Genomic DNA, 11,185 nt, shown 5'->3' with positions numbered 1-11,185 from the left:
TTTGAAATCGATGGAGATGCTGTGTTAGATAAGTAATAATATGGTTGACTAGGAAAAGATTTTGTGCAAGAAGTAAAAGGGCTTTGAGTGTCTCTCTTCTCTCTATGTACAAGGAAAAGCAAGCCCATAGAATGTAAGGACAAAAATCAAGAAAGAAGTCTTTAGCATAGGTCTTTTGACGATTAAGTCAGTAGATGATCAATCAAAAAGTGAAGAAAAGTTTCGGTAAAATTGAGTGAGCGTAAATTAAGAATAATTTTGTGCTCTTATATGTAAAGCATACCTCTAGAGGAGAGAATCTTCCATTTTATATTACCTCTCATAATTTCGCAATAATGAGGTGACAAAAAAATATTTGGTGTCAGAAGTTGTTGGAAAATGGAAGATGTACAGTCTGAAATTTATACATTATCTTCTAATGAATTTTTTGTTATATGTATATGAACAATCTCATGTAATCTTCACAATAATAATAGAAGTTATAGAGTCATTTTCGTAAGAAGATTCTATTGAATACATATATTGTAATCGGAGAATATTTTTTGACGGATGGTTGTTATTTTGACAATTTGTTGTGATTTTCTGACAATGTTTTCTAGGAATATAGCCCGAACGAATACTTGAACGAATGAGGTATCCCGACTATCTCTATGTCCGATCGTCTTTGTAATGAAAATAACCTTATGTATTTTGTCTTTTGAAGAGGGAGTCGAATCTCATAAGTACGACTGGTCATAAGTTTGGTCGGCAATATGCTCGTAGGCTTAGGCTAAAGATTTGACAAGTAATGAGAAATCAAGTCTTGCAGGTCCAATCACCACTAGGACCGATCAGTCGTATGATGTGAAATTGACTATTGGATAATAAGGCGCTCAGACTCGTAGGTTCAACCGGCTTTGTGACGGTCTGATTTATATTGAAGGTTGTTTTGCATTGTAGGATGACATCTGTAAGATGAAAGTAATATTGTAGAAGTGGAAAACTGAACTCCATATACTCAATCGACTTTAAGGTCGTTCAGGTTTAGTAGTCTATATGTCTTGACGCTGAATGGAGAGCTAGGTCTATTAAGCTCTCCTAGTTATAGAGACATTCGGTCATATATTAAGAGCAAACACCCAACTGAGATATGCCCGTTTGGCCTTTGGGTCGTTCGGGTATATAACAGAGTTATGATGTGCGAGTCATAATTTTGACCATCTTTTATATCGGCTGATTGTTCACAAGTGGAGCACTGGATCCTTCAAGTACGAATGATCGTTATTTACGTCGACCGTCCTTATATCGAAAGCCTTAGCGTCGAGTGAGGAGCTAAGCCCTGATGAAGGTGACACCCTGACTCTCATCTCATCTTGACTTTGACTGCCACCTCATCTTGACATTAACTTTCACGTCACTTCTGGGTCCGCTCGTAACATCCTGTATCACTAGCATCCCCTTCAAGTCTAGTTGAAGGAAACTTGTAGCCGACTGACTGTACACGAGTCTTGTTTTAGTCCTATTGCCCAACTTATTGGTCTGATCGATTGAACTTGCATCTGAAATGACCGTCCAACCATGTTCCCACTAGCACTTTAAATATTACGATTAGATTTTATCTTGGAAAGATGCATGTCAGACTTTTAACAAGCCAAGTAATGCGCTAATGATATGGGAGAAGATATTTTTCAGCGTAATGATGTAATTGTCCTGCCCATCATAAATGTTGATTTATGGGTAAGTGCCACGTGTCCCACTTGATGTGATTAGAATATATATATAGACTTTTATGTATGTTTTAACGTACCTTCACTAGCTTTGCTTATGTTCTATGCATTTTCATCCATCTTTGTCATATTTTCAGCATAATTATTCTCTCTGTCTGAGATTTTCTTTTGTTTGGTTTTCTATTGATAGGATGCATTTTCGGAGTAAAAACGGTGTTGAAATATGCTTCGAAGAGACAAAAGAAGAGAGTAGACCTTTGGCCGATGGATTCACATGATCGTAGCCCTTCATCCGAGGGCAAGCAACACACGACCATGCCATCTATGTTGGTGCAGTGAGCACCAGATGATCGAACCTGAGTTTTGATTATGGCAAAGGGCTCAAAGTTAAGCTGTGGTGTTATCTAACAAGGTTCATGGAGCTTGCAGAAAAGTCCTAAGTGATACTTAGGCAAAAGTCCTAGCTGCGGCTAGGCAGGTAAAAACCCTAGGGGGTGGTAACCCTAGGTCCTAGGGGGTGGTAACCCTAGGTGGAGGAAAACCCTAAGGGGCGGTAACCTTAGGTCCTAGGGGGTGGTAACCCTAGGTGGAGGAAAACCCTAAGGGGCGGTAACCTTAGGTCCTAGGGGGTGGTAACCCTAGGTGGAGAAAAACCCTAGGGGGCGGTAACCCTAGGCGGAAAGTCCAGTCGGTCTGGAGGACCGGACTGGCATCAGGTAATCTCTCCTGAGGGGAGTAGGTGAGGACGCGTTCCTCGTAGAGGGAACAGTAGGCGTCGGGTCGACCTAGGGTTTCCGGTTGGGAATCTGAAGTCAGACTCGGACAGTCCGAAGACTGTCAGTTCTTCTTTACTATGTTTTATTAGATTCTAACACTGTCTTGCAGGGTATTTGCTCGGACTAACCTTGTTTTGCAGGAGAGGAACCTGCTGGAAAAAGGTGGTCCGGGCGCTCGGAGGTCCAGGCGCCCGGAACAGGTCCGGGCGCCCGGGTTGGTTGGCCACGTCACACTCCAGGCGCCCGGAAGGGATCCAGCGCCCGGAATGTCATATAAAAAGAGGGTCGAGGAGGCAGCGAAAAGGGAAAGACGTGCTAGGCTTTCCTTTGTGAAGTGCTGCCAACGAGACGACCTTGAAGTGCTACTACTCGACGTCGACAACCCGAAGCTCAGACTCTTCAATTTTTTGTTGTCGGTATTAGTTTACTTATTGCATTAATTGTAATTCTAATTGTAATCTTTCCGATATATAGTTGTTGCCCACCGAAAGCGGTCAAGGACCGCGGGCCTTCGAGTATGAGTCGCCATAGGCTCCGAACGAAGTAAAACACCTGCGTCTCTGTGTGTTTGATTTTACTTTCCGCTGCGTTTCTATTCTGTGTTTAAATCGTTAAAATAGCCACGAGCGCTATTCACCCCCCCCCCCCTCTAGCGCTTTCGATCCATCAATTGGTATCAGAGCGGGGTCGCTTTGAATTGGTGCAACCACCATTCAAGCATTTTTCGTGGCTTTGTCGTTTATATAGGTTAAAAATATAACCTTACGTCTTTCGTTTTTTCCCTCCAAAACTGTTTTTGAAAAATTAATTTTCATCTTTTCACCATTGGTTGGTATTAACAAAATATTGCATTTTCAAAAATTTGTAGTAATATTTTTTTAATAATATTTTAATAATATTTTATCATTTTTTTTCAAAATTCCTGAATTACTATTTTTATCTCTCTCCCGCATTACTAATCCAAGACTAAGTTTTGGAACAAGTTTTATTGTGTTTATTTTTGCGAGATTATCTTTCTAAAATGACCCATCAAGAAGGCTACAACACTGCTCGCCCACCGCTCTTCTCCGGAGATAATTTTGGAGATTGGAAGGGTCGGATGGAGGCGTATCTCCAGACTCACTTTGAAGTCTGGATGATCGTCAAAACCGGGCTTCAACTGCCAACTAACGGCGCCGGCAAGCCACTACCGTACGAGAACTGGGACGCAAAGGTAGAAGCAAACGCAAAAGCAACGTATACACTTCAGTGTGGCTTAACGAATAAGGAACTGAATCGCGCCGGCCCATTCTCAAGTGCCAAGGAGCTGTGGGAGAATCTGATTGAGTTACACGAAGGTATTCCTGATACAAAAATAGGTAAGCATGTTTTAATAAATAAGTTATTTGAGCAGACTAATACTAGTCCGACCGAGGAAGGTGTTGCGTTATTTGTAGGAACAAGCAAGACAAAGAAAGCACTGAAGGCAACATGGTTCGAGTCATCAGATGAATCCGAATCGGACGAAGAAGAGCAAGCGAGCCTTTTCGCTCTACCAGTAGTAGCACATGTTACTGAAACTGAGTCCGAGTTCGAGCCCGATTCAGAAACCGAGAGCGAATCAGACACCGAGTCCGAGCGAAGCCACGGATCCGTATCCGTTTCTGAAGGACCCAAAATCACTGTAAGTGCTCTAATTTCAAGTATTAGCTTAGATGATTCAGAAAATTTAATTCCTTACTTATTAAAGAAGTTGGTTAAATCCAACGTCCGGGTTAAGTCGCTCCAAAAGGAGGTAACAACCCTTAAGGAAGCGACTGACTTGAGCGCTTTAACTGAGCCAGTTCAAATTGGAAATTTGACTCAAGTCCAACAACTTGAGGAAGAAAATTCTAATTTGAAAACTCAAATTAAAGAACTCAAAGACACGTTGGAACGGTTCACCTTGGGTTCCAAGAATTTGGATCTAATTCTTGGAAAACAACGAGCCATTTACAACAAATCCGGACTTGCATTTAAGACCAAAACAAAATATAAATCATATCTGTCTCTAGTTAATAGAAATAATAGAAACATAATTCAAGCATGGGTCCCCAAGTCGAAATTGATTAATCAAGTTGGACTTGGTCAATATTGGATCCCGAAGGATCAAATACATTACCTCAATAGACCTTATCGAGGCTATGATCCAGGGGGAGCTAAAACAATTCAAATTCGAAATTAATTATTAATTATTCAAAATTCAAATTCAAAATTAATTATTAAAATTCAAAATTCAAATTCGAAATTAATTATTAATTATTCAAAATTCAAAATTCAAAATTCAAAATTAATTATTAAAATTCAAAATTCAAATCGAAATTAATTATTAAAATTCAAAATTCAAAATTCAAAATTAATCATTCAAAATTCAACATTCAAAATCAATTATTAAAATTCAATTTCAAAAATTCGAAATTAATTCAAAAATCCAAAAATCAAAATAGAAGGAGGGTCCAGAATAGCTGGCAACTCCGAAATCTATTTACCCGACTGGGTAACCGAACTTAATCTACCCGAAATGGGTAAACAAGAGTAGATTACCCGACAGGGTAAGTGAGGATAGATTAAAAGGGTTAGATTTAACTTGAAACACAGTACTGGTGAAGTTTTTGGATGATAGTAAGTTAGGAAAGCTTGGGCATCGCATGTCTAGGAAGATATGGCTTCGACCTGGTGCATTTGGCCAAGTGGAACTGACCGAAGCTACCCTTTAATGGATCCTAACTAGTTAGACCAAGATTTAGTATTAAGTTCAATGGGTAGGACTATTTGGAAAACCTCGAAGGCATGGTTACTTTAATGAGTTCCTTGTGACTCACCATAGCCCAGAAGTTTATCCAAAGAATGTTTACTTGTTGAACCCAAAGCTAAACCTGAATCTAACACAAAGTTAAACCAGACCCTTAAATTGAACCTCAATTCATCTCACAAAAATTATAGGATTCCTTGATTGAAAATTCAGATTGGGTGAGATGACTAAGTAATTAAAAACAAACTGATAATTAATTAAAATTCAAATTAATTTCAAAATTACTTCAAAAACTTAATTGTAAAATTCTTTTAAAAGTCCTTTAAAAATTATTTTGAAAATCATTTTAAATCATTCTTTTAAAAAATCCTTTCAAAATTATTTGAAAAATTCCTTTAAAAATCATTTCAAATTTTTTTTGAAAAATTCTATAAAAATCATTTCAAAAATTATTTGAAAAATTCCTTTAAAAATCATTTCAAAATTATTTGAAAAATTCTTTAAAAATCATTTCAAAATTCAAAATTATTTGAAAAATTCCTTTAAAAATCATTTCAAATTATTTGAAAAATTCCTTTAAAAATCATTTCAAAATTATTTGAAAAATTCTTTAAAAATCATTTCAAAATTATTTGAAAAATTCCTTTAAAAATCATTTCAAATTTTTTTTGAAAAATTCTATAAAAATCATTTCAAAAATTATTTGAAAAATTCCTTTAAAAATCATTTCAAAATTATTTGAAAAATTCTTTAAAAATCATTTCAAAATTATTTGAAAAATTCTATAAAAATCATTTCAAAAATTATTTGAAAATTTCCTTAAAAATCATTTCAAAATTATTTGAAAAATTCCTTTAAAAATCATTTCAAAATTATTTGAAAAATTCTTTAAAAATCATTTCAAAATTATTTGAAAAATTACTTTAAAAATCATTTTAAAAATTATTTGAAAATTTCTTTAAAAATCATTTTTAAAATTATTTTGAAAATCTTTTTGAAATCATTTTAAAATCATTTTGAAATCATTAATTTTAAAATCGTAAATCTTATTTAATCCTATATCATGTCAAAAATCTTATTTAATTCTTTAATTATTAAGGTTCCAATCATAATTAATTTTTAAAAGCGAATTAATTTCAATCAAAGTATTAATTTTTAATATATTCATGAAAATTCTAAATGCTCATTCATTTGAAAATCAAACTTCTCACTCATAAGCTGAACATGCTTGATATTCTAGAATGAGTGAGATAGAAAAATAATTACCTTAGAAGACATGCTTGGCCCTAGGAATTCATTTTTGCATTAGTTAAGGGGTAGTGAGCGGAGTCAAGCTAATTATCAAGTAATTTTTGAAAAGCTTTTCAAATGTAGTTAAGTTTTTATTTCAAACTCAGCTTTTCAAATTTAAATAAATATCCAAAAATAAAAAAACTTTTCAAATTTAACTTAGTAATATATGGTCTTTCAAAATTATCTCAAATTTGGTTATACTTTTGTTAACCAATTGGTAACTAAGTTAAAATTGCATCAATTGGTAACGAAGTTACTTTTGTTTTCAAATTCGACTAAGTTTTCTTTGAAAAATCAAGTCAATATACTTTTGAAAATATTTTGACTACGTTATCTATCCTTAAATTAAGTATTTTTCAAGCTTAAACAAGTTTTTGTTAAACTAAACTTATGTTCTAAACTTAGCTATCCGGCAAAGTGTCTTCTCAACGCAATCATTTTTAAGCTGAAAACATTAGGGGTGAGCAGTCAATCCGTCAAACCGACCAACCCGCTTATATCGACCCGAACCGAACCGAAAAAAAATGATCCGCCGGATATAGGGCCGGATGTAGGGTCCTAATATTGCATTATCTGATCTAGTAGGACCGGATAGTTTTTTATCCCAATAACCGAACCAACCCGATCCGATCACCCCTACTTGTAGAAACTAATGTTGATAAGCTGTTACACATTGTAGCAACTACTGCCGATAAGCTGCTACATGTTGTAATAGTTATTTCCGATTAGCTGCTATAACGTGTAATGAGTAATGTTTATTATCATTTTAAAAAATTTTATTTTTTTTGTTATATTTATATTTATATTTTATATTTCATTGGATATAGGGTCGGATATCCAAATAACTGTCAACCCGTCGGATATCTGAAACATAAGAACCGCCGGATATAGGGCCGGATGTAGGTCCCGATTTTGCATTATCTGATCTAGTAGGGCCGGATAATTTTTTACCCCAATAACCGAACCAACCCGATCCGTGATCACCCCTACCCGGAACAGGTCCGGGCGCCCGGGACCAAACTTTATCCCTGCCGCGACTTCGCCACGTGGAGCATCCTAGTTGGTTGGCCACGTCACACTCCAGGCGCCCGGAAGGGATCCAGGCGCCCGGAACCGCATATAAAAGGAGGGTTGAGGTGCAGCTTCAAAGGACAACGAATTCCAAGCTTTCTTTTGTGAAATGCTGCCAACGAGACGACCTTGAAGTGCTACTACTCGACGTCGACAACCCGAAGCTCAGACTCTTCAATCTTTTGTTGTCGGTATTAGTTTACTTATTGCATTAATTGTAATTCTAATTGTAATCTTTCCGATATATAGTTGTTGCCCACCGAAAGCGGTCAAGGACCGCGGGCCTTCGAGTAGGAGTCGCCATAGGCTCCGAACGAAGTAAAACACCTGCGTCTCTGTGTGTTTGATTTTACTTTCCGCTGTGTTTCTATTCTGTGTTTAAAATCGTTAAAATAGCCACGAGCGCTATTCACCCCCCTCTAGCGCTTTCGATCCATCAATCTATCCCAAGAAGAGTCAACCTCTGGTTGTGTGGTTTTATACGACCGCGCCTACTCACCAGAACTCAATCAAGCCAGGGTCGTGCCAAAAGGTACGATCGTGTTAGGCAACCAGAACTAGATCAAGCCTTGACTGCCAAAAGGCACGACCGTGTCATTTCCAGTTGAGCGGAATCAAACCACAGTCTCAGGCAGTGCAACTTTAAGGTCAAGTCGTACCAAAGGGCACGACCGTGACACCGACCGTGCCCTGCTTATATAAGGGGAGTTCTTACCCTTCTTCAAGGGAGGAAGGTTTTCCCCTTTGGGAGATCTATCTTAGTTCAGATCTATACCCTCTCCACACTTTAATTGAAGATCTGGAGTCGTTTTCACCATCTTATTTGACTCCGGAAGCATGTGATTGGATCCGAAGATCACTCAATTGTTGGTACAATTTACACTAACGGTCTAATTCATGTTTTGAAGAATGACAAAGTGAGTTAAGTTAGGTGCTATCGTGATCTAATGCATTTACCGAGTGTGCAGATTTTGGGATGTTCAATTCCCGATTGACAGTCGGGATATTTGATTCCCGATTAGTGAAGTCCGGATGTGTGATTCCGGCAAGTCAGGATGTGCAATTCCTGATCGGAGAAGACCGGATGTGTGATTCCTACAAGTCGGGATGTGCGATTCCCGATTGGAGAAGATCGGATGTGCGATTCTGGTAAGTCGGGATGTGCAATTCCCTATAGGTGTAGACCGGATGTTCGATTCTGGTAAGTCGAGATGTACGATTCTCAATGGATGAAGACTGGATGTGCGATTCCGATAGGTCAGGATATTCAATTCCCGATGTCCGGATGTGTGATTCCGAAGGTAACTCTATACCTGGTAAGTAGAGGTAAGCCACTGGAGAAGAGTGATTAAGTGAGGACCCGTCCCCATTCGAAGAGATAGTAGGCGTCAGTCCGATTTAGGCCCATTTCAAAAACCTAAATCGATACCTTGAGTAGATCTTAGTTTCGGGAAGACAAAATCTAATTACTACTCTTTATTATTACTGTGCTAATATTTGTCTTGCAGGTTTATTGGACTAACATGCTTTACAGGGCAAGAAAAACACAAAGGGCCTCGGGTATTGTTCACCCGAGGCGCCTTCTAAGTGATGGAAGGCGCCTTCATGGAAGGTGCCTTCAAGCATTGAAGGCGCCTTGGTACTGTTCATAGAAGGTGCCTTCAGTGCATGGAAGGCGCCTTTCAGAGGATAAAGTTTGGACCTCGTCTCAAATAAGGCGCAGTTTGTTCATGATCAAATTTGTTAGGTTAGAGGTGTCTTCAATGCCTTTGGAGGCGCCTTCCACACCCTTTAGAAGGAGGGTTCGACCAAGCTTCAAGACAAAATTGAAATATGAGCTATTATGTGTCCATTTGAGGTTCATATTGTTCCAACTTCCTGCCGTGACTTTGTTGTGAAGCTGTTGTGCTCGACTACTGCTCCGAGGACTTCCGATCGCGGCCGGCAGACCGACACCAACACACGAGCGCTCTCACTTCGATCCTTACGTGTCGGTAACAAAGTTGTTTCTTTATAATTAATTACTGCTAAAGAACAAGTGTGGGGTGTTGCATTTGTTCTAACTTTCCTTGTATTCGATTTCCTCTTCTGGAGGTACTGGAAGAGATAGTTTAGTGAATTACCCATTGATAGGTCCATGGGACCTGGGTCTTGGAGTAGGAGTCACCGAAGTCTCCGAACCAAGTAAAATCGATCGTGTTTTCTTATGTTCTTTTTCTTACTTAATTTCCGCTATGCGCACTTTGTTTTCAAAATGGAAAAGAATGAATTTTTAAAACCATGTGATTTACCCTCCTCCCACACGTGCGATTTGATCCAACAAGTGGTATCATAGTAGGTTCTGCTCTGAATTGGTGCAACCACCAATCAAGTCCCGGGGGAATTACTTTACTTTCTTTTCATATTTCAATTTTTTGTACTATATTTGAATTGGTAAATTTTTACCTCTTCAAATAACTCTTTCTCGTTCGGTTGTTACTTGAAGTTAGTGCAACAACACTTGAGTCATCAATATTTTTTCTTCAAGCACTACTAATCCAAGACCAAGTCTTGGTACCTCTCTTTAGTTTTCTTTTTCAGGAATCAAATGGCTCAACTGGAGGGATTTAGCATCGCTCGCCCTCATCTTTTCAACAGAAATAATTTTCCATACTAGAAGAAAAGAATGGAGGTTTATCTCAAGATGGACATCGAGCAATGGTTCATCATCTGACGAGGGTACCGTGCACTTGTAGACAAAACAACAAAAGTATCACTCGATCCTGAAAGATTCCAAAGCTTTGAACATGATCCAGTATGGACTCACAAAGGAAGAGCTTAACCGAGTTGGCCTGTACGAGAACACAAAGGAGCTTTGGGACAAGCTCGTCAAGCTACACTAAGGAACTCCCAATTCAAAGGTAACAAAACGCGACCTACTCCTAAATTTTTTATTTAATATTAAAATGAAGGACGGAGAAACCACGAGGCAACTACACACAAGGATCAAGGACATACTCAACGACCTTCACCTAATCGAACACCAAATCAAAAATCGGGACTTAATAAGCTATGCTCTTAACTCGTTCCCCCGAAACACGTTGTGGGCATCGATTATAGATGTCTATAAGGTTTCGAGGAACCTCTCTAAATTAAAACTATACGAATTTTTTTGTGAGTTAGAACTCCATGAACAAACTAATGACCCAAAGGTCGAGAGACGAATTAAATACATGAAATATTATGTAAAAGATTTTAACAAATATAACTCCCCCTTAACCTTAACTTCTAAATCTCCCTCTTTGATCACATTAAAAAGAGGGGTACCAAAAAAAAACTTTTAACAGAAACAGTTTAAATGAAGCTTGCAAAAAAAAAAAAAAATTCTAAGTGAAGTTTGCAAGTTTAAGTAAAAAAAAATTTAACAGAAACAATTTAAATGAAGCTTGCAAAAAAAGAATTCTAAGTGAAGTTTGCAAGTTTAAGTAAAAAAAATTTAACAGAAACAATTTAAATGAAGCTTGTAAAAACAATTTCTAAGTGAAGTTTGCAATTTTAAATAAAAAAAATATTTAGCAGAAACAGTTTAA

Source organism: Zingiber officinale, chromosome 7B, assembly GCF_018446385.1.
Source record: "Zingiber officinale cultivar Zhangliang chromosome 7B, Zo_v1.1, whole genome shotgun sequence".
Taxonomy (NCBI): domain Eukaryota; kingdom Viridiplantae; phylum Streptophyta; class Magnoliopsida; order Zingiberales; family Zingiberaceae; genus Zingiber; species Zingiber officinale.
Note: the sequence above shows the minus strand (reverse complement) of the source record.